This window comes from Sapajus apella, unplaced genomic scaffold (assembly GCF_009761245.1).
Source record: "Sapajus apella isolate SASKATOON/1434 unplaced genomic scaffold, GSC_monkey_1.0 scaffold31, whole genome shotgun sequence".
NCBI classification, from domain to species: domain Eukaryota; kingdom Metazoa; phylum Chordata; class Mammalia; order Primates; family Cebidae; genus Sapajus; species Sapajus apella.
In genome coordinates this window covers 2812805-2837264 of record NW_022436971.1, presented here as the reverse complement: position 1 = coordinate 2837264, position 24460 = coordinate 2812805, and positions in this window count along the sequence as shown.

Sequence of the window (24460 nt, the reverse complement as noted above, 5' to 3'; positions counted from 1 at the left end):
GAAGGCCAGGTAGAGACTTTGGCAGGTAGAGTCATGCACTGCACGATGATGTTTTAATATCTCATGTATGACCATGGTCCATGATCTTATAATGCCATATTTTAACTGTATCTTTTCTATGTGTAGATATGAAAATACCTGCCATTGTCTTGTAATTGCCTACAGTATTAAATACAGTCACATGTAGTACAGGTGTTCAGCCTAGGAGCAATGAGCTCTACCATAAAGCCTAGGTGTGTGGCAAGCTATTCCATCTAGGTCTATGTAAGAACATTCTATGATGTTTTCACAATGACAAAATTACCCAATGGTGCATTTCTCAGAACATATCCATGTCATTAAGTGACACATGACTATGGTATGATTTGACAGCATTTGGTAGCAGACAGGCCAGTGAAGGGATCCTAGAAAGATATGAAGGGCTGTGTCAGTAACAATGTAAATGCAGGAGTAGAAAGAGGGAAAAAGCATTAGAGAAAGACGCAGGCTACAGACCATCAAGGCCAGGGCAATTCTGCTCAATCTTTGTCATTCTATGCGGTTTTCTTAGGTATTTCTCTGTTATCTCAAAAGGCAGCCCAATTTTCAGTCAATCCAATATTGACCTACTCTTTAATCTCATATATGAAAGAAAACTTTTTCTCTCTAAAAGTCCATTGAGTCACTGTCCCTGAGAAGCCGTCCTGAATCTTTTTTGGCCTTTGGTCTTCTCTGTCTTCTTGGCTTCTGTTGCACTCCATATAAAAGCAAATGGGCAAGAGCCAACTGAAAAAGCCATCCCACCAGAGATTCACCCCCAAGGTAGAGGCTTCCATCCCCGTCCTTCTGCTTGAGTCCTTCGCTGACTATAATCTGATGTTGTTGTTTGCCTGTTTATTTATAATCTGGTACTTCAAATCCCAGGAATGGGGCCCGACCCATTCCCATCTCTGGTCCAAAGTGTTTCATTAAAATCTATTGAGAGAGATAAGGAGGGAGCAACCTCTGGAGACCAAGCCACTTAGATGACCTTCTTATCTGTTTCACAAGTGACCTCCATGACTGCAGAGGTTGTTGTCTACCTTGTTTGCTGCTGTCTCCCTGAGGCCCAGCACAATCCTGGTTCACAGTAGGTGCTCATATAGGAATTGATTGAATAAACAAGGCTGTTCTTGCACAAAGAGGGATGACTTCTGGGCTGCCACGTTTCATACAAAGGACAACTCACATCTGTCTTCAATAGACTCAGCTGCTTAGTGGTACGTGGAGCTGGCTTAATTTTTTGCCAAAGCTCCTCTTCAAATTCAACCACTCTCTGAAGGTGCTTTATACTTACACATTCTAATCATTTCTATACACTGTCTGAATATGCCCATGTCAATGAGACAGCTGAGCTGCCATGATCTACTTTACGGTCTACCTCACAATCACTACAGCACTCAACTAAACCAGCATGAAAACTGCTTATTATGTTTGAAAGAATTTGAGGGGCTATTGTGTCAGTTATAGGACCAGGGGCTGAAAAGATAAGACAAACACCCAACTGCAGGTCTGTATTAGTCCATTTTCACAGTGTTGACTTGGCAATTTACAAAAGAGAGGGGTTTAATGGATTTATAGTTCCACATGGTTGGGGAGGCCTCACAATCATGACAGAGGGCAAGCAAGAGCAAGTCACATCTTACGTGGATGGCAGCAGGCAAAAAGAGAGAGTGAGAGCTTGTGTAGGGAAACTCCCATTTTTAAAACCATCAGATCTTGTGAAATTTATTCACTATCACAAGAACAGCACAATAAAGGCCCACCATTGTGATTCAGTTATCTCCCACCAGGTCCCTCCCACAACACATGGGAATTATGGAGCTCCAAGATGAGATATGGGTGAGGACACAGAGCCAAACCATATCATTCCATCCCTGGCCTCTCCCAAATCTCACATCTTCACATTGCAAAACCAATCATGCCTTCCCAACAGTTCCCCTAAGTCTTAACTCATTTCAGCATTAACTCAAAAGTCCACAGTCCTAAGTCTCATCTGAGACAAGCCAAGTCTCTTCCACCTATGAGCCTATAAAATCAAAAGCAAGTAAAGTTACTTCCTACATACAATTGGGGTACAGAAATTGGGTAAATACGGCCATTCTGAATGAGATAATTTGGCAAAAACAGAGGGGCTACAGGCCACATGCAAGTTCAAAATCCAGCGGGGCAGTCAAATCTTAAAGCTCCAAAACAATCTCCTTTGACTCCATGTCTCACATCTGTGTCATGCTGATGCAAGAAATGGGTTCACATTGTCTTGGGCAGCTCTGCCCCTGTGGCTTTGCAGGGTACAGCCTGCAAAGCCTCCTGGCTGCTTTCATAGGCTGGCATTGAGTGTCTGCACGTTTTCCAGGCAAATGGTGCAAGGTGTCAGTGGATCTACCATTCTGGGATCTGGAGGACAGTGATGGCCCTCTTCTCACATCTCTGATAGGCAGTGCCCCAGTCAGGACTCTTTGTGGGGTCCCTGAGCCCACTGCCCTAGGAGAAGTTCTTCATGAGGGTCCTGCCCCACCCGTGTGGCAAACTTCTGCCTGGGCATCCAGACATTTCCATACATCTTCTGAAATCTAGGCAGAAGTTCCCAAACCTCAATTCTTAACTTCTCTGTACCCATACGCTCAATACCACATCAAAGCTGCCAAAGTTTGGGCCTTACACCCTCTGAAGACACACACCAAGCTGTACCCTGGCCCCATTTAGTCATGGCCAGAGCAGTTGGGATGCAGGGCACCAAGTCCCTAGCCTGCACACAGCAAAAGGACCTTGGGCTCCGGCCATGAAAGCATTTTTTTCTCCTAGGCCTCCAGGTCTGTGATGGGAGGGGCTGCCACAAAGGTCTCTGACATGCCCTGGAAACATTTTTCCCATTGTCTTGGTGATTAACATTTGGATCCCCATTGCTTATCCAAATTTATGCAATTGACTTCAATTTCTCCTCAGAAAATGGGATTTTCTTTTTATTGCATTGTGAGCCTGCAAATTTTCGAAACTTTATGCTCTGTTTCCCTTTTAAAACTGAATACCTTTAATGGCACCCAAGTCACCTCTTGAATGCTTTGCTGCTTAGAAATTTCTTCTGCCAGCTATCTTAAATCATCTCTCTCAAGTTCAAAGTTCCACAAATCTCTAGAGCAGGAGTAAAATGCTGCCAGTCTCTTTGCTAAAACATAACAAGAGTTACCTTTGCTCCAGTTCTCAACAAGTTCCTCATTTCCGAGACTACCTCAGCCTGGACCTTATTGTCCATATCATTATCACCATTTTGCTCAAAGCCATTCAACAAGTCTCTAGGAAGTTTCAAACTTTTCAACATTTTTCTGCATTCTTCTGAGCTCTCCAAGCTGTTCCAGCCTCTGCATGCTACCACATTCCAAAGTCACTTCCACATTTTGGGTTATCTTTTCAGTAGCACCCCACTCCTGGTACCAATTTACTGTATTAGTCTATTTTCACACTGCTGATAAAGACACCCAAGACTGGGCAATTTCCAGAAGAGAGGAGTTTAATGGACTTACAGTTCCACATGGTTGCAGAAGCCTTACAAACAAGGCAGAGGCAAGGAGGAGCAACTCACATCTTACATGCATGGCAGCAGGCAAAGAGAGAGGAAGCTTGTGCAGTGAAGCCGGTTTTTAAAACTATCAGATCTCATAAGACTATTCACTATGATAAGAACAGCATGAGAAAGACCTGCCCCCATGATTCAAGTATCTCCCTCTGGGTCCCTCCCAAAACATGTGGAAATTATTGGAGCTACAAGATGAGATTTGGGTGGGGACGCAGAGTCAAACCATATCAAGGTTGACGCTGACTTTCATATAAACTTTCCTGAGGCATTATGTGCATATATGCATCTTGTGTGCATGTTTTGTGTGCATGTGCATGAACATGTTGAGAGAAGAAGGAGAGGGGAGGGCAAAGAAGTGGAGGATAGAGGAGAGGAGGCATGAGGGTTAATATTAAGTGTCAACTTGATTGGATTGAAGGATGCAAAATATTGTTCTTGGATGTGTGAGGATATTGCCAAAGGAGGTTAACATTTGAGTCAGTGTACTGGGAGAGGGAGACCCACCCTCAATCTGGGTTGGCCCCATCTAATCAGCAGCCAGTGTGGCCAGAATAAAGCAGGCAGGAGAAGACAGAAGAGCAGACTTGCTCAGTCTCCTGGGCTTCATCTTTCTCCCATGCTGGATGCTTCTAGCTCTATAACATCAGAATCCAAGTTCTTCAGCTTTTGGATTCTTGAACTTATGCCAGTGGTTTGCCAGGGGCTTTCAAGCCTTTGGCCATAGACTGAAGGCTGCACTGTCAGCTTCCTTACTTTTGAGATTTGGACTGGCTTCCTTGCTCTTCAGCTTGCAGATGGCCTATTGTGGGACTTCACCTTGTGATCCTGTGAGTCCATACTCCTTAATAAACTTCCTTTCATACATACATCTATCCTATTAATTCTGTCCCTCTAGAGAACCCTGACTAATACAAGAGGGCAGAGGAGAGGAGAGGAGATGAATAGAGGAAAGAGGAGAAGAGAAAGAGAGAGGAAAGAGGAGGGAAAACAGGAAATGGATAAAGGATCCTCTCATATTCCATAGAACTTCCTTTAACATTATGGCTTCTCAGCCCACTCACCTGCATAGAATCCTGTTTCATCAGCATCAGAAGGTGAAGACTGAAATCAGACAGGGGCAGGTTCAACTTCTTTATGTATTCAATGATAGCAGCTCCCAGATGAGAGATCTAAACAGAAGTGAAATATTTATTAATTCTCCCACAAGAACTCAGTTGTCTCTTGGCACAAATTTAGCATGAACACCATCACCAGATGCACCCCCAATGCTGAGTATCCAAGGCCTTTGGTCCAGTTTTGGTTGGTGGGTCCTAGGAAAATACATCTGAATCTGTAAATATAAAATCACAAATCAAGAGATTATTACCCAAAATTTGGATGACTAGTTGGGTTCATTTTGTATACCTGGAATTCTCACAGGACAATTGCATTAAAGAGAATAGCAACTATGGTGTTTCTGTTGACTGCTGCCAATTATTTCCATTATTATAAAAACACATCACGATCTGATTATTCATCTGGAGTAAAAAATAAACAAACAAACAAACAAGCTTTGAATGATCTCCCTTCACTCACACCACAAGGCCCAAAGGCTGCAGCCTGGCACTCAAGGCTATCAAGATAAATCTCTAACCCACCTTCCAAGTCTCGTCTCTCAATACTTGTATATAATGTTTCTGCCACTTCAAAGTACTTGCTATTTCTTCGTGATCAATCCCATATGATTCCCTACTGCCTTGTGGTTCACACCATATCTTTCAGCTCACACTTCCTTTCCATTTGTCCATGATCAAGTTATACTCCTGCCTCAAGGCCTATCTCAAATGCGACCTCCTCTCTGAAGATATCTCCTTCTCAGCCTCCAACAGAGCAATATCTCACTCCTCCTATAAACCCTATATGTAGATAGCAACTCATCAAACTTGATAGGATAAATAACTTACAGTTAATTCATCTAACAAAGGTTATATCCCAATTATTTGCCAGACACAAGATTAAATACTTAATATTTATTGATTTGCTTAATCACTTTCATATATGTTTTGCTTTCCATAATGCCTGATGGCAGCCTTTCATCTAAATCATATGTCTCTGCTATAATCCTTAACATTATGCCTAGTTACAGTAAATTATCAATAAATACTTGTTGACTATAAATGAATTGATGTACACTATGTGAATATATAAATGAATGAATGAAGCAAATGACCTGTTTACAGGCACAATTTCCAAGAACATTGGGCTGAGCTTCTGGAATTCTATGCATATGACTTGAGTTCTTTTCCATTCTTAGTAAGATTCCAGGGTCTCATAAAGCAAATTACAACAAACCTGTAGCTATGATGTGTGCATGGTGAGCCTTTTGCATAGGATCATGAAGAGGACTCCCAGCATTTAATTCTCTAAATTACATTCATCTCTTCCACAAACCAGAAAACAGTATAGCAAGCTTTTACCCTTTCTTTCCTGCCCACTTTCCCTAGCTCTAGTGCCTAGAACTTTTATGTTTTCCTGTCCCACAGTAAGTGACGAACTAATTCAAACATACACAGATGTACAAGAAAATAAATCCCCTTCCAAGGTAATAAAAGTATTTGATGTCAATGCTTAATCCAAAGGAGTGATTTCAAACATCAATGATGAGAAAAAGAAAGTATAACCAGAATTACTGCGTGCCTAGCCCCTGTCCAACATTCTACATATATTACCTCATATATTTTTTACAATTTTATTAAATAATTAAAGTAATAATAACGTAGCACCTACTATATGCCATATATACTTCTAAGAATTTTTATATATTATCTCACCTAAGGCTCCCAACAACATTATGAATAAAATACCTTTTTCACCTTCTTTTTTTATTTATTTATTTTTTATTTTACTTTAGGTCCTGGGGTACATGTGCAGGTCATGCAGGGCCACGGCATAGGTGCATACATAACCAGGTGGTTTGCTGCCTCTATTCCCCCTTCATCTATATCTGGCATTTCTCCCCATGTTATCCCTTCCCACCCTCCCACCACCACTGTCCCTCCTTCTTAAGAGATGAGAAAACAGCCATAGAGAATTTAATTAACTTGTACAAGATCCCAAAGTAAGGAGTAGAGCCAGAATGCAAACCCAACTTAGAAGTACACTCTACATCTTCTAAGGGTAGTAGGTTTCCAATCATAACCTGTACAGAAGTTGGTTCTCAGAAAGTGTACCAGTTATGTACCCAGTAAATATAAAGACTGGAATTCAAGTCTTAATATGATTATTTTGACGTGAATGCTTTTTAGTAAAACTTAGCAAAGGTGTCCTGTATAGGGCGTCTCAACTCATAAGACCATTCCTGAGAATAAAACTCATCATTTTGTGTGCTACTACACTTCCCCAGGCAGGGTTTTGCCTCACGCATTCCCGCCTCTAATCTCCTCTATCCATGGTGCTGAATTTAAAGACCAGCATAGCTGGCCTAAAGAAAGAACTGACAAAATAACCTGAATCTTGATGGTAAAGAATCTTAAATACAACTCTGAGACTGGCCATTGAGAACCAGAGGAACCTTTCTCAAACCTCCTGCTTTAATCCCAGAATCTCTTTTCTGTCTTCCAAAATCATCAAGTTGAAAAGGGTAAAATAAGTGAGGCTTACGATTAACAAGAATTGTTCATATCTTTTCAATTTCATAATTTCAAAGATCCTGCTATCTGAAAATAAATCCATGAAAGGAGAACAAGAGAAAGTCTATCTCATAAACATCAACCCAGATCTAATAAAAGTTCAAATAAAAAAGGAATCAGAGACTAGAGACCCTGAAGCAGGTTCGAAGCCACAGCACTGCGCCAGAGGAGGGTGCTGAGGCTAGTGCTGAGAACAAAGGCTTGAGACAGAGAATGTCTTTATATCTGGAGCAGAATTGATTTTCAAGCCATAAAAATGTTAGTTAAGGTAACACTGACATGAACTAGGGCAGGGTGGGGGGAAAAGAAGTTGGAAAATAGCAACTGCAATTTCAGCCTTATGAGAAATGGAATTAAAGTTAAGAGAAGGAAGGCAATCTATTGTTGTCCAGAAACTGGCAAACAGAACAGCCACTGCATCATTATAGTGGCAACGACCTGCTGTGTTCATTTGTCTCTGAGCTGTCTGACCTAGGAGCTGGATGATTTATCTACTTTCCACAGCTTCAGCTGGGCCAGGCCAAGAGGATAACTTGGAGAAAGGGGTGGAGGTATGGGGGTGGTGACACTCAAGCACGAAGCCAATGAACTCCATATGTCTTGTATTAGAGGGCTTGCTCGTAAATCAGCCAATATCACACATTTATTTCACACCTACTATGAACAAATCTCTGTTCTAGAAAGCCTCTGGTCATACAAAGATTCAAAAGGGCAGAGCCATTGGCGTTGAAGAGCCTACAATATAGTGGAAAATATTAGGCATGAGGAAAGCTCATTAACAGCATATGCTAAACGATGGCTAGAGACAAGAACTATCAGAACACAGAGGAGGACTGTTGACTTTGTCAGGTAAGACTTCTGAAAGCAGGAAACACCTTAATTGAGCTTAAATAACAGGATATGCACAGTCAGAAAAAATGGGAGTAAATGTTGCAGGATGATAATTCAATTAGCAAAGCCTCAGAGGCAGGAGTGGGTTCAATTATTTTTTGGTGAGAGCAATATTGCCCATCCAAAGCCAAATTCCTAGATACAAGGTAGACAGTCTCAAAGATCTCCATATTCAGGGAGAGAGTTGAGGCAGCAGGGAATACTCAAGGCTCTGTATATCACTTTTTCAAAAAGTTGAATGACTTCCAATATTTTTTAAAAAATAGATTTCTAGGTTTCTGGCCACAGTGGTATATGCTTCTAACGTACAGAGAAACATATTAATCAAGCATTCTTTCTCCCTATGAGGCTCTGAAGAAGTTGTTTATCTATGCATTTAACCAGGAAAGCATTTCTCCTTCATGTGAGCCTACCCCCATCCTGGTAAATAAGAAAATTTGATAATGAGGATCAACTCTGGCAAGAAAAATGGAGCATCTGTAAGGATTTTTCAAAGTTAGACAAATAACATGTTGTTTACCTGTCCTGGATTTAATGACCGCATTGCATAACCTGCCATTCCAACTACTCATCGCATCCTCATGACAAGTGAGACGACCTCATAGAGCAACCACTACTACACAGCAATTTATAAAGTCAGAAAACAGATGAGAGAGAGGAAAGAAGGCTGAGGCATCCTCAAAGTACAAGGAAGAGGACACCTTATTTCTAATTCTAAACACATTTCCAAAACATATCTAATTTTTAATTCTAGCTTAAAGAAGGACTGCAGGGAAGAAAGTCAAGAGGAAAATTAAGATGACACATCTCAGAGCCGGTGGTTTTAAAATAACAGCCTTGTTTGCATTACAACAAAAGGGCCTTGGAGGTATGGAGGAGAAGGCAGGAGGAAACAAGTACTTTGGTGATGCAGACATGTCTGCTACAGAGGACCCATCCTGAGGAAAGACCAAAGAGTAGTATGTCTTCATGCAGATAGAACTAAATAAACACAAGCAAATAAAAAGAGCTCTAGCAATCTGATATTATTCAACTAATAGAAATTCTAGAAAAAAAAATTAAAACTTCACTCAGGAAAGAACACGTTTGGACATAGACTAAGACATATCTAATATGTGCCACTGAGAACACGTTCTGGAATCTGCTCAGTGGTCTCCCAATTCCAATGGCTGAAGTGGTCACGTGTGGAACATTCAGGTAAGTCATCATACCTGAGGACTTCAACGCTGATTCCCTGATTCCTTAACTTCAGCTGGGCTGAAGCTTGGATAAGCCAGCAGCTGGGATAACTCACTGTTGCTCCCAAGAAATGTCTCAGTATGCTATTTAAGCATGAAGGTTCTGAAGTCATACTTCCTGAGTTCGAATCCCACCTTTGCCAGTATTACTTGCTCTTTGTTCTTAGGCAAATTACTTTATCCCTCTGTGCCTCCAATTTCTCAACTATAAAACAGAGATGTTAACATAACACCAACCTCATAAGGCTCTTGTGATTTTTGTGTAAAACAAGACAGTTGATCTCAGACCTAATAAATATGGGGAAAATATTTGGTTTTATTTCAAATAGTTATAAGTGGTAACAACAACTCAATTATTCAACAAATATTCAAGAATTAATTGGAAATCCACTTGCTCCAGGAATGGAAATACAGAGAAGCCAAAGCAAAGATCTCAGATTTATTAGAGTCTGATGTAGAATATAGATAAGTAAATAACAGCAAACTAACACATGCAGCGTGGCAATGAAATGTTTCAGAGGCACAATGATGCACCTGAGGTTGAATTTGAGAGAAGAGACTGGATAAGGGCAGAAGTCAGGGACCAAAAGGGAAGTGTCAGTGCTTCTACTCAAAGGACTCATGTGAGGTCTTTGGGAGAAAATTCCTATATACTAATTTCTTTTGTCCTCACAACAGTCTTGAGGTGGCTGGACCCATTTGCTTCATCACTAACCCTGTCTTATAGAGATCAAAATTGGGACCCAGAGAGATAATGTGAAAAAGCGTGTCACAAAGCTGAACTTGTCCTAATCAAACTATGTTAGTGCATGGGTGAAGATCTTAGTGAAGGAACAGCAAAGCTATCTCTTTGTATTCGGTACTGAATATAGTTTAGCTTTATTCATGCCATGAAGAAGAAAAAAAATAAATTCCCAGTGTAACCTTATAACATAAAGAAATAGCTAAACCATATCCCTAAAAAGACAGTTTGAAGGCAAGGAAAAGTGTATAATTAGAAAAACACAATAAGGATGGTTAAATATGGGCCTACAGATGAGTTAAGCCAGCAGATAAAAATGAAAACTTGATATGATAAATGCATCGAAGGCGTTGTGGAGGGAGGGTGAATTTAGTGAAATCTGCGTATTCTTCAAAGAGAAAGGTGAATAGTGAGTCAAAACTTCTCCCTTATTCCTCAAATATTTTCAGCGGTGATTTAAGAAGCCCCCACACCCCACACATTCTCCTTAAGGATAGCAGGCCTGAGATGAGCTCTTTGAAATGAATCTGCACTGAAGGAGGGCTTCCAAAAAATCACAGAGTTAGATCAACATCTCACATAGGGACAAGATAGATGTTTTTACTGTTCTGATACACTCTAGTGGTGGGACACTGGGTACGTTAACTAAATCTGTATTTTCAGCTTCACCTCATTTTCCTCCTTATAAGGTGGGGCCTTATTTAATGCAAGACTTAAAATGCTAAAAGTTTGAGGTAAAGCATTGTGCATCACATGGGGCAGGCACAGGAGAATTATGTCCTCAAGTGGGGAAAAGAGGGCTGCTCCTGACTTGGAGGATGCAGAATCCCTCAGATACCATCAGGCTCCATGACCACTGAACTTTGCACTATACAAATGTACCATAACAGATCAACACTTCCAGGGCCATGCTCTCCCCAGAGCAGACAAAGACAGCAGTGACCAGCACCACCCTCTAGCTTTCTAAAATGAGCAAGCTGAAGTCAGAAGAACCAAATGATGTCAAGTAAATATATTTAAGTCTGCCACTGGAGAGTTCCTAATAGGGTTTCCAGGTGATTCATTGGTGACGGGAGGCATCTGACTCACCCAGCTTGCCCTTGCGCACATCCACAGATTTGATGGACAGCTGGTCTCAGATCACACTATTTCGGAGCAATCTAAGGTATTATTTAAAGGCACTGGAAATGCAACAATTACTCTGCTGAGAAATGATATGAAACAACAATAATTACATTATCTTCTCCTAGACAAGAACAGCACTGGAAAGATGAAAACCAGTAAGGAGAAGATATGCCAGGAAGAGACATGCTGTTTTTCAAGTCTATTGGGTTAAATGCCAGAACCACCAGATTCCCCCTGGAGTTCCTGTCAGTGGGTTGCACATGACTGTATAGACATGGAGTGCCCTGTTACGGGAAATGTCACTAAGTCTAAAGACCTCAGACAGGGCATCAAGTTTTGAGCTAATTTCGAGCAAAGCTAGTGGCCACATCTGACTAGCCTCCAGAAACAGAGCATCTGAGAACATGACCTTGCTCCATGGAACCTCAAGATAGTGAACTGAGGACAGCTTGCCAATCACAGACGAAAAGGTACCGTGGAGACTCCTGTGCCTTGCGTTGTCTTCCAGCCACATTCCCAATGCTTCTCCCTACTCCCACACAACTCGCACTGTTCAAGGGACTCTGGGCTATTGCATTATTTGATTTTCACTAAGAAAATGCTTATAAAATTGTTCAAATGTTCTGTGTCCTTTCCTAAATTTTAAGCCTTCAAGGACAGCAGGAAACCATTCTCCAAATCCTTCTCCCAGGCCTAGCTTTAGCCCTACCTCAGTCCAGGGCATGACACCCAACTGCCCCACAGTGATGCTGGTGGTGTGACCCAAAGGACAGGTTCATGTTCGAGTCAACCTCAGAACACACAGAACCCCCAGGAGAAAGGCCTCATTTACAACACTGCTCAAGGCAACGGTCATGCAACAGTGTTATCACCATGCTTATTCTTGTACACCAAGCTCCTGCTCACTCGACTGATTTGTTATGTTCATTAGCATGGTATGCAATTTGCCTACTACAGTCTGCAATACCTGTGATGGTTTGCAAGAAATTAGAAACATGGAAAATAGGAAGATGGAACAGGTTTTTGTCAGTGCCAGATATCAGTGGTGAAAATAACGAGTGCAAAAACGTGGTAGATTTCTCTGCACATTTCCCTTCTCACTTCACACCGGTGTCACCGAATGAAGGAGACTAAGAGACAGCAGAGAGGCAGAACTTTTTAAAGATGCAGAGCTAGCCAGGCATGGTAGCTCACGCCTGATTCCAGCACTTTGGGAGGCTGAGGCAGGAGGATCATGAGGTCAAGAGATGGAGACCATCTTGGCCAACATGGTGAAAGCCCATCTCTACTAAAAATACAAAACTTAGCCGGGCATAGTGGCACACACCTGTAGTCTCAGCTACTTGGGAGACTGAATCACTTGAACCCGGGAGGCAGAGCCTGCAGTGAGTCAAGATCACGCCACTGCACTCCAGCCTGGTGACAGAGCAAGACTCCATCCAGAAAGAAAAGAAAAGAGAAAAGAACAGAAAAAAGAAAAGAAAAGAAAGAGAAAAAGTAAAGATGCAGAACTTCCTCATCCACAATCATACCATAGACAATTACACAGGTTCATGTCCCAAACTGCAGTCCTAAGTTTTAAAGGCTTAGGAACTTATATGGGTCTAACTGCTGCTACTAATAGGCTTCCAAAATAATGATATCCACAGGATAGATGTTAAGGCCTGGGAACACTCCTTTGCACACCGCTAAGCAGTCCTGGAAAAGCAGGAGACAGACAAGGAGAGAAACAGTACTTTCCTCTCTTCTGTTTTCTCACTTTTCCAGATATTTTCTCCTTTCCAAACTCCACATAAACACTCATACTCAATGCACACTCAAAAAGAAGAGGTCAGATCTCACTCTTGGATTATTTGTCCAAAAGCAACAGAGGACAAATGAAACCAGAAACTTTACATGTTAACTATAAAATTCATTCTTTTCATGAACTATAAAAAATAGTATTATTTTAAAAATTAAATACGGTGCAAAGAAAAAAGAGGTCACAAGTATATATAGTATATAAAGGTCTCACAAATGGAACTGTCCACATTTTCTCTAACTTCTTTAGCCACAAACTCTGATTTACCATCTGAAAGACTGTATGATTAGAACAGTTCTAGAAACACAGGCAAAACACCGACAATTTGTAGTTTCTTCTTAGAATGAAGAAAAACCTTTCATCACCTTTTAAACTATATGAATTTTTTGCTCTGAGCAATGCATTGCATTTCAATAGCAATGATATAAACAAATTAGTTAATCAATTGATGAATTGTTTAAAATTGTTCCTATTAATAAGGCATCGAAATAAGGTTTCTCAAATTAAACTTCTTTTCTGGTTTAAAAATCTGAAAACAGAGTTTAGTCCCAGCCTTCTCTTTAATTTGCCCCAGATTTGTGTTTTCAACTCATAAACACAGAGTATCTTTCCAATTATTAGTTTTCCTTGATTTTATTCATCAATATTATAGTTTTCCACATATAGGTCTTGTACATACTCAGTTACATTTTCACATAAGCATTTGACTTCAAGTAAATTGATTTTTCAAATTTCAAACGTCAATTGTTGACTGCTGGACAGAATTTGATTTTTGTGTACATTAGCCTTATGTCCTACAACCTTACTATACTCACATATTAGTTCCAGGAGGTTTTTGTTTTGTTTTCAATTCTTTAGGAATTTCTATATAAAATGGTCTTGTCACCTGGAAGAAAAGAGAGCTGTATTCCTTCCTGCCCAATATGTATAACTTTATCTTCTTTTCTTCTCTTATTTCACTAGGTAAGAGTCTAATATAAAGATGAATAGGAGTGATGAGAGAAGATATCTTTGACTTGTTTCTGATTTTAGGGAGAAAGCATTCAGTTTCTCACCATTAAATACAATGTCAGCTAGGGTTTTTATAGCTGTTGTTTATCAAATTGAAGAAGTTCCCCTCTAATCCTAGTTTGCTGAGAGATTTTACCATACATGGTTGTCAGATTTTTCCAAATGCTTTTGCTGCACCAATTTATATTATCACATGATTTTGCTTTTTTTCATCTGTTAAGATACTTGATTATATTGATTAGTTTCCTAATGTTGAGACAGCCTTGGAATAAATTCTATTTGGTTGTAGTGTATAATTCTTCTTATACAATGTTAGATTTCATTTACTAATGTTCAGGATTGTTGCTTCTATATTAATGTGAACTACTGATCTGCACTTTTGCTTTCTTATAATGTCTTTATTTGGTTTTGGTATTAGGATAGTTCAGGCCTAATAGAATGATTCAAAAAGCATTCTCTCTACTCTTATTTTTATGTGTGAGATTGTGAAAAATTAGCATCATTTTTTCCTTAAATGCTTAGTAGAACCCACAAGTGAAACCATCTGGTCCTGTTGCCTTTTTTTTTTTTTTTGAGAGGTTATTAACTAATTATTTAAATTGTTTAATCGCTGTAGGTTTTTTTTACATTATCTATTTGTCTACGCAACCAACATTACAGTCACATCTTTAAGAAAAAACATCCCCCAACCAAGACAAATTCAAAAATGAAAAGTGATTATTGCTCCATATGTGCATATATCAACATTAAGAAACAAAAAAACATGAAAAAGCAAGGTAGTATGACACCCTCAAAGAAATACAGTCATTCATCACTAGATCCTAGCCAAAAAGAAATCCTCAAAATATCACATAAGGAATTCAAAATAGGCCTGGCACCGTGGCTCATGTCTGTAATCATAACACTTTGGGAGGCTGAGGCAGGCAGATGGCTTGAGCTCAAGAGTTCAAGATCAGCCTGAGCAACATGCCAAAACCCTGTCTCTACAAAAAAAATACAAAAACTAGCTGGGTGTGGCGGTACATGCCTGTATTCCTAGCTACTCGCCAGGGTGAAGTGGGAAGATCTCTTGAGCCCAGGAGGTAAAGGTTGCAGTGAGTCATGATCATGCCACTCCACGCCAGGCTGGGCAACAGGGTGAGACCCTGTCTCATGAAAAAAAAATCAAAATATTGATTTTTAAAATATAATGAGATGCAAGAAAAATCCAAAAACCAATACAAAGAAATCAGAAAAATTGATTCAGGATATGTATGAGAAATTTACCAAGGAGATAGATATCCTAAAACACATATACAATAGAAATTTTTGGAAAAATTCATTGAAGGAATTACAAAATACATTTGAAAACTTCAGCAATAGACTAGAACAAGCAGAAGAAAGAATTTCAGAACTTCAAGACAGGTCTTGAACTAATCCAGCCAGACAAAAATAAAGAAAAAAGAATGAACTCAGTCCTGGAGACATTTGGGCCTACATAAATCAAATAAACCTAAAACTTATCAGTATTGCTGAAGGCGAAGAAGAAAAAAAAAAGTTTTTAAAGTCTACTTAATAATGATACAAATTTCCCAAGTCTAGCAAGAAATTTAGACATCCAGATATGGAATACCCTAAAATTCCTGACTTCATCACTATGTGATCTATGCATGTAACCAAATTAAACTTGTTCTCCATAAATTTACACAAATAATACCTAGGTGATGGGTGGATAGGTGCAACAAACCACTGTGGCATATGTTTACCCATGTAACAAACCTGCACAACCTGTGTGTGCACCCTGGAACTTAAACAAATAAAATAAAAAATAAAAACCAAGTTATTCTTCATTTTTTGTATAGTACTTTTGATTTATAGTATTGCCTTTTGATTCTTTCTCAGAGTTTTTAATCTCTCTGTTTATAGTACCCATCTATTCTTGCATATTGTCTACTTTTCATATTAGGACACTTAACATATTAATCATAGGTATTTTAAATCCCCTATCTGATGATTCCAACATCTGTTTCATGTCTGAGTCTGGTTCTAATAATACTTGCTTTGTTTCTTTAGATTCTTTTTTCTTCCTTTTTAGCATGCCTTGTGGTGTTTAGGTGAAAGCCAGATGTGAGGTGTGGGGCAATAGGAACTGAGGTAAATGGGCAAATGTGAGGTTTTATGTTAATCTGGCTTATAAGGGGATTGTGTTTAATGTGTGCTGTAGCTGTAGATAGCAGTGACTTTAAATTTTTCCAGTGCCCTTGTTTTTGTCTCCTCTGTTGTCTTTGGGCTTCCCTAATAACTCCACCTTAGATGAAGTTTGCATCTTGTAGATTTTTTCAGCTGTAATCCACTGTGATTATACTGGAGCCCTGTTGGTACAATAATAAGATGTGAGGGAAGAGAAGCATTCCATAATCTTATGATTAACTCTCAGTCTTTCAGTTGTTCTATGTCCCTGGGTTGTGACATTCACAAGTGTTTTTAGCTACTCCCCCCTACTTAGGTGAGACAGAAAGTCTAGAGGGGGCTGAAGCCAAGTAAATGTCCTCCCTCCAGGTGAGATAAGGCATTGCTAAAGTCTTTATCCCTGAAAAGTAGTCTTTTTTGTGGAGATGCTTTGAATTTATTTCATAATGGTGACTTTTCATCCCTACCTGCCAGAGCCAAAGAGAGATCTTTCTTAGCTCTCTACTGTGAGAATCTAGTAGGGTTGACAGAGGCAAAACCCAGAAAAGCTTAGGACTCCCGCTAAGACTGTGGACCCCAGGAGTTTTTCATTTTGATACTAGTCCGTACTCAGCCTCAAGCAATTCATCAAAATTACCATTTAACTGACTTCTCTTCTAGGTAAGCAGATTTCAGCTGTGATTTTGTTTGATATTCATTTTGTTTCTCTAGATTTCAAAGTGGTGGTTTGTTCTGTGACCTAATTCTCTGATGGGCCCAAGGAAAGTCATTGATTTTCAGTTTGTTCAGCTTTTTTTCCTGTTGTAAGAATGAGAGAGATGACTTCCAAGTTGTTTACGTGTAAGAGCTGAAACCAGAAGTCCCCTGACTTGTGTTTCATATTCTCATCTGCAAAATGAAAAAGAAATTGGCCCTGGGAGCTTTCAGGGCAATGGCATCATACAGGGAGAGGGCTTTCAGGAGGATTATGAGTCACAACATTCTATGTCATCTATCAGTCTGTCTTTCATTTTATCAAAGCTGATTACTTTTTCGTTGTACCCATTCAGAATCCTATGGACTTATACAGCTTTGTCCATGAGGGTTTCTAAATCAAGCCATAAAAGTACTAAATTATGTATTTCTTTTGGACTCTATATAAAGTTTTTATGTACCCTGCACTCTCACAGGGAGCATTCTACCTACAATGAAGTGAGGCTCAGGTTGGGGTAATAACAGAATATACATGAATCAGATGGGTTATAGGCAATGGTATTAAAAGGCTAAGCCTCCAAGATGACAGGGGCAATAGAAACAGCATATTTAGCGTTGGAACCTAGGCACAGCATAAGATGAAGGAAGAAGAGCATCAAAGGGTCTGCATTCCTCAGTACCCCAGAAGATCTTCTCTTCCCCTGGGATTCCAACTTAACCTCTGGTTAGCCTGCCTTCTTCCCACTTTTCAAAAATTACGACAACCACTATTCCTAGCATTATAAAATATGAAATATGTAAGGAACATAAGAATTCATGTAATCCAGTCATCCATCAATGGCAAAAATCTTTTCAAGCCCAGCGACATTACTAAGACATCACCTAGCTTCACCCTCAGCCAAATCTCATCTTACTGTTTCCTAAGCTTATGGAACAGGACTTCACATTCTCAGAGACTCTTTCAGAATCCTCTGAGAATCATCTGAAGCTTTCATCCACCAGGATAATTTACTCCCCATCCAGCCATGAGCAGGATAAACTGCCACTGCCTTGTCCATTACTGCAGTTTTCCAGATACTCTGGATCCATATGGAAAGGGCCCATATAGCCAAGCTACCTCAGCTTTGAAATAAATGATTGAACCCTGATGCCAAATGCGTGAGTAAAGTTCAAAGATTTATGCTATCTTTTAAAATTCAGCCAACTCCTGTTCACACACAAAAAATCAATTGTTGGACCTCCTTTGTTCTTGAAAAAAATCAATCATGGTTCTTGCCAACGATCCCATTACCCTCTTGATGCCAGGGTCCCTCCTTCACGTCCCCCAATGCATGTTGACATCAGCCGTATTGCACTGCATTTCCGTAAGCCTTCTGTCGTGGTTCAAGATTGAAAACACCTTTTATATTCTCTTCTCTTCTTAGCATCCTTAGATCCCTATTACTTTTCCCCAAAATAACTGTAAATGTGTGAACTAATTAGCTTAGAGAGCACAAGCTCCCTTAATGCCTTCGGAATCCTGCCATCCAACACCGATTTCTCTATGTTACAAGCTGCAAAATAGCCCCTCACTTGGTTTTAGTTTAATTATTCTTCAAGGTCATCCCTGTGCACTTCTGTCCATGATTCTTTTCTTCTCTGCTTCTGTTTTTAAGAGGATTTTTAAATAGGTTCGGCAGCTCAGCCGTTTTTGAGTCATTACTAGCTTCAATCCCCTTTCGCACTTATTACTTGGCCTATTTTTCTTTCTCCAGCCTCGCCTCCTTCTCTGCTATATTTGCAAGAGTGTTTCTGATTCTCTCTAAACCCTTTGTCAGGTTGGAATTGTTCTGTTTAGGAGGGCTATATCTTTTCCCTTCCGTTTGAACTGATGGTACACGGCCTGGATTTGAGAATTCACCCTCCTCTCTTTGGTTTACAGCACAGATGGGTTTCTTCCTTCAGCTTCTGATTGCTCCTTCAGGATTGAACTGATTGTTCCCTGGATCTTCAGGACGTTCACGCGATAGGCAGCAGCCCCAAGAAGACAGCGTCCCTGCCTGCAGGTTGCTCAACAGCACCCGGCCTTCAGGAACTCCATGCCATCTACTGATTTATTTCCATGTTCGACTTTGACAGAAACCAGAATCCTAAGGTGAGAATAATATAACAATTCCAACAATTATCATAATAATGTCACCTCCCACTGGAGTGCATTGTAGGCCTTTCAAGCGCTTTCCTATAAATTATCCAATTTAGAAAACGTTACATAACAGACTCTTTCTTTTCTGCTTTCTTCTAATTATTATTCTAATTATTTTCTATTTTCTTTCCAGCTCCTACTGTAATTTCTCTTTCCCACTCCTCTTGCATTATTAAGCATTACCTTAGAGAACTATAGGATGCACTTCAGCAATGGATCTAGACAGAGGCTTTTGATCTTTCTAAAGTCACAGAACACAAAGCTCACGCTGTTGCCAGGGTCTACATCTTATCAGGCATGAGAAGGGATCATCAGAAAGCCTCACGGATGAGCATACCTAACAGAAACTGGCGAAATGCTACAACTCAGAGGCACATGGAAGACCCAAGCATCGTGTGGTAATCCCAACACCAGGCTCTGAGTCCCCTCTTCCCGGACATCCCAGTTGGAGTGGAAATGGGTTCTTAATTGAGGAGAAGGCCTGGACAGGGTTTCAGCTGGAACTGTGTCTGCAGGGTATGGGCTCCTGTGTATAAGGAGTCTGAGCAATCAATCAAAATAAAATACCATGTAGAGAGGGAGGAGAAAGGAGATACTCGAGGACACGGCAAGGCAGAAGGCCCAAAGGCCAAGAAAACAGGAGGTCTATATAAGTTTACCCCCAGGATAAACCAAACAGAAAACTCTCCCCTCAAGACCTCCTGGGTTTAAATCTCCTCTTCACCATTCACTAGCTATGTGACCTTGGACAAATTACATACCCAATCTGTGCAAACCCATTTCTTCATCTATGTTACGGTGAGAATAATGGAACCTGCCTCACAGAGTGTCATAAGGATTAAATGACTTAATCCTTGTAATACGCTTAGAAGAGTATCTGGCACATGATAAAATGTTACATAAGTGTCAACTGCTGCTATTGTTACTATTATCTAAAGTACTAGGAGTTTTTCAAGGGTTTCAGGAGAAGGAGAAGAAAATCAATGAGACTAGGGCAGACGTGCAGAGAGAGACAGAATTTTGAGGCAGAAAGCTTGTGGCCTAAAACTTCTACCAGGCAAATATTGATAGATAGTTCTAGGAAATGAAGACAGTCCCAGAAGATGGAGTCTTTCTCTTCTCTTTAAGTTACACACATTGTCGACATATGAGCTTCCAGGAATTTACAAACATTCCAGCAATAAACATCAAGCATAGCATCTTCAACAGCAGGAATAAAAAGAATAATAAAAATAAATAATAAAAATAAATATTCAGTGCCTATAAACTTGGGGCAGACTTTCTACTATCATCATAGTTCAAAACTAGGAGAGAGAAAAATTCTGAAGTCCTATCTTTTTTTATTTCAAATTTTTGATGTCGAATTTCTTTATGTTCTTATTTAGTTGCTTATAAGAAACTATCAATGCCCCTTCCCTTGAAAAGAAGGCCCCCGGGACAGAGATGAAACGGGTGGGTGCTAGAGTTCAAGTTGCTGGACAGAGGAGGAGTGAAACTTGTTTTGTAAGCAACGATATCTGTTTTAGATGTAAAGATTTTTTTTGTCTAAAAGAAGTAGATGTAAAGATTGCTTGTCTTTAAAAAAAAAAGAAAAAGTAAGCACAGCCTCTGTGATGTGGTAATAACACAGAGGACTAAACATTTGGCCCTTCAAATTCCCCAGTCTTCATTTCAGCCTGGCTAGAAAAGGAGATTGAAGCCACATTCCCAGAACTGTCATATTTATCGGCAGTGATAAATTTGGCAGAGTCTGAAGGACTCATCTGCACTTACTTTAGCAGCAAAGACTCCGAAAATGGGCAATTGCTTCCCCAACATGAAAAAAAGCATCCTAGAGCTGAGCAATTGATTGAAAAAGATGAGACCAGCCTACCAAAGATGAGAACTCTGGGAGATCATTCATGTTCAGAGAAAGAATTCAAGCATGGCTAAGAAAGGCAAGCTGACTAGCACAATGAAAGGAACTGAGTAGCCTGCATACTACAAATAGAGGGAGTGTGGCTTATGGTGACTTTTATTTTTTCCATTACTTAGAAGACTGGAATCAAACTGCTTATCTCAGAATTCTACTGGTCTACAAATCCATCTCAGAATCTCTGGGTTTAGTTCTGCTTTTCTAAGGTCTAAGGAAGACTACTGTTGGTTTGAAAAAAGAGATTCTGTCAAACTATTTTAGTCCAATCCACGGAGAAATCACATTTTCAAAAATATTTCAAGTAGATTTGCATCCCTGTGACCCTTTGACCCTAACAGCAAATTCTAGGAGCTGTGAACTCTGTGTCTGCCAAATAGGTTAAGGAAGGATCTCTAATAAGAGCAAGAAGGACTGAGGGCTTGGTGAGGCAGGTGAGGAAGGACACGTATATGCTGTCCGGTCATTCAATGAATTTTGGAGGATGTTTGCCTTCTGCAGTGTAAACCACACTGTGAGGGGCTCCATTCCACATCCTGACTGATAGACTCATTGATCTATCATCCATTTCGACTCTACGCAACCTTGGCTAGGCCACACAGCTAACCCAAGCTCTACAAATGTGAAGTCCTATTGGCGATACTTTTCTCCCCCTTGTTTATTACTACGTGTTGACATCCAGACAGATTCTCAGGCAGGTCCTGAAGACTTCGGATTTTCACAATATTACAATTTCAGCAAGCTGAATGTTAAAAAATGGAAATTGGACAGACTGTTATCAACTTTAATCGACCATTAGAGCATCGGAGCCTGAAGGCACAGTGTTTAACGGTTGGAATGGGGTGGTCAAGTAAAATGCTGTCTCTTTCATTTGGAATCTGGGAATAAAGCCAACCCAGATAAAAAGGGGAAAAAAAGCCATTACTCTGACAGCTGTGGCAGAGCACGAGGATCTGTGTTACAAAGGAGGCCGAGATGCAAATAGTGCAGTGCATTTGGGCAAGGTTTGTCTCCTAAATTCCGGTTTTGCAGATTGTGTGCATAATGGAGATAAATAAGCCAAGGCATAAGATACTGACCTACCAGAATGAAGGCTATTATCTGATATCAAAATTAGGTCTTGTGACATCATATTGCATTGCCAGGCTTGGCCTCAATATGTCATCACCTTTCTGTGTAGCAATTGCCGCCTTCTCAGAGAGGCAAATAATTTGCTACCTTGGTTCTTCTCTGCTTCAGCCCCTGGGCATGGTACACTGTGAATGCTTTAGAGGAGGATTCTGGAATTAAGGTTTTTAATTACACCTGACATTAGCAAGCTTTCACCTGTTGGCAGCCATCTTGTTAAAACCACCCATGGGAGCAAACGTTGTTCTACTGGAAGTTAAGGCTCCTTTCCCCTCAAAGCCTCTGTTGGCCATGCCACAGATTCCTTGCTGACACCATTTAGTCTGCTAATGTGATTTCCCACATTATGAACTTTCAGAATGTTAAACCGAACACAGTTTTTTTCTTTTAAACAGAATATATTGTTTATGTAAAAAGTCTAATGGCCCATAGCAATCCAATTTACATGTAAAGTACAAGATTTCATATTGAATCAGTTTTCTTACTTCACATATGAAAGATATGGAGCAGCGGTAGGTATATTGTATTTGTATCAGAAAAATATAAGAGATTTATTGGGCCTATACTTAATAATATTAGAATCGATTATCCCAATGAGAGACAGACATCTATTCACCGTGGGGGGAAACATTATTTCAACCACACCACTGATGCCCAGTAAGCATTTTCCCTCTACACTCGATGAAATCACCATAGTTAAAGGGTTAATAAGGTTTCCCAAAGTGGCAACATTAACTCTCTGTCAGCCGCAAGGGAATATTGTTGATACCACTTAAAATTTATTAAGCACATTTGGTTTGCTGGGCATTATACCAAACCCATAAAACATAAGACATTTTATCAATGGTTGCTTTGTATGTTAATATTTATATGCGCTCAGAAACTAGATTTAATCTTTCCAATATTTTCTACATTATGGAAACCCCCAAACCTATTTTTCTTTATATTCTAATTTTTCTTTCTGGATATTCCAATCATTAGATAATCTCTTTGTGACGTAAACTGTACTCTCATAAACAATCAGCCATTTGTAATATTTTAGGAAAGAGCAAATAACTTCTTTATTAATCTAGAAGGTTATTCTGTAAGTACCTCCTATTGAGAAAGAAGAGCCAACCCTTTTGAATGTTTCTAAGATTATTTTGATGGCTCCTTTCCTTTTACCACGATAAATCTCCATTTAATATGATTGAAAACACCAATTATTTATTTTTAAGTTCCAGGGTACATGTGCAGGATGTGCAGGTTTCTAACACAGGTAAACATGTGCCATGGTGATCTGCTGCACAGATCAACCCATCACCTAAGTATTAAGGCCGCCATGCATTAGCTATTTTTTCCTGAAGCTCTCCCTCCTCTTGTTCCTCTCAATAGGCCCCAGTGTGCATTGTTCCCCTCCCTGTGTCTATGGGTTCACATTGTTGAGCTCCCATTTAAAAGTGAGAACATGCTGTGTTTGGTTTTCTGTTCCTACGTTAATTTGCTGAGGATCATGATTTCCTGCTCCATCCATGTGCCTGCAAAGGAAATGATTTCTTTCCTTTTTATGGCTGCATAGTATTCCATGGTGTATATGTACCACATTTTCTTTATCCAGTCTATTATTGATGGGCATTTGGGTTGATTCCATGTTTTTGCTATTGTGAATAGTGCTACAGGGAACATACACATGCATGTATCTTTATAGTAGAATGATTTATATTCCTTTGGGTATATACCCTGTATTGGGATTGCTAAGACAAATGGTATTTCTTGTTCTAGGTCCTTGAGGAATCACCACGCCGTCTTCCACAATGGTTAAACTAATTTATATTCCCATCAACAATATAAAAGTGTTCCTATTTTTCTGCAGCCTCACCAGCATCTGTTGTTTCCTGACTTTTTAATAATCACCATTCTAACTGGTATGAGATGGTATCACATTGTTGTTTTGATTTGCGTTTCTCTAATGACCAGTGATGATGAATTTTTTTCATATGTTTCTTTGGCCACATAAATGTCTTCTTTTGAGAAGTGTCTGTTCATTTCCTTTTCCCACTTTTTAATGGAGTTGTTTGTTTCTTGTAAATTTGTTTAAGTTCCCTGTAGACTCTGAATATTAGACCTTTGTCAGATGGATGGATTGCAAAAATTTTCTCCCATTCTGTAGGTTGTCAGTTCACTCTGATGATAGTTTCTTTTGCTGTGTCATAGCTCTTTAATTTAGCTAGAGCCCATTTGTTAATTTTTGCTTTTGTTGCAAGTGCTTTTGATATTTTCATCATGAAATCTTTGCCTGTGCCTAGGTCCTGAATAGTAATGCTTAGAT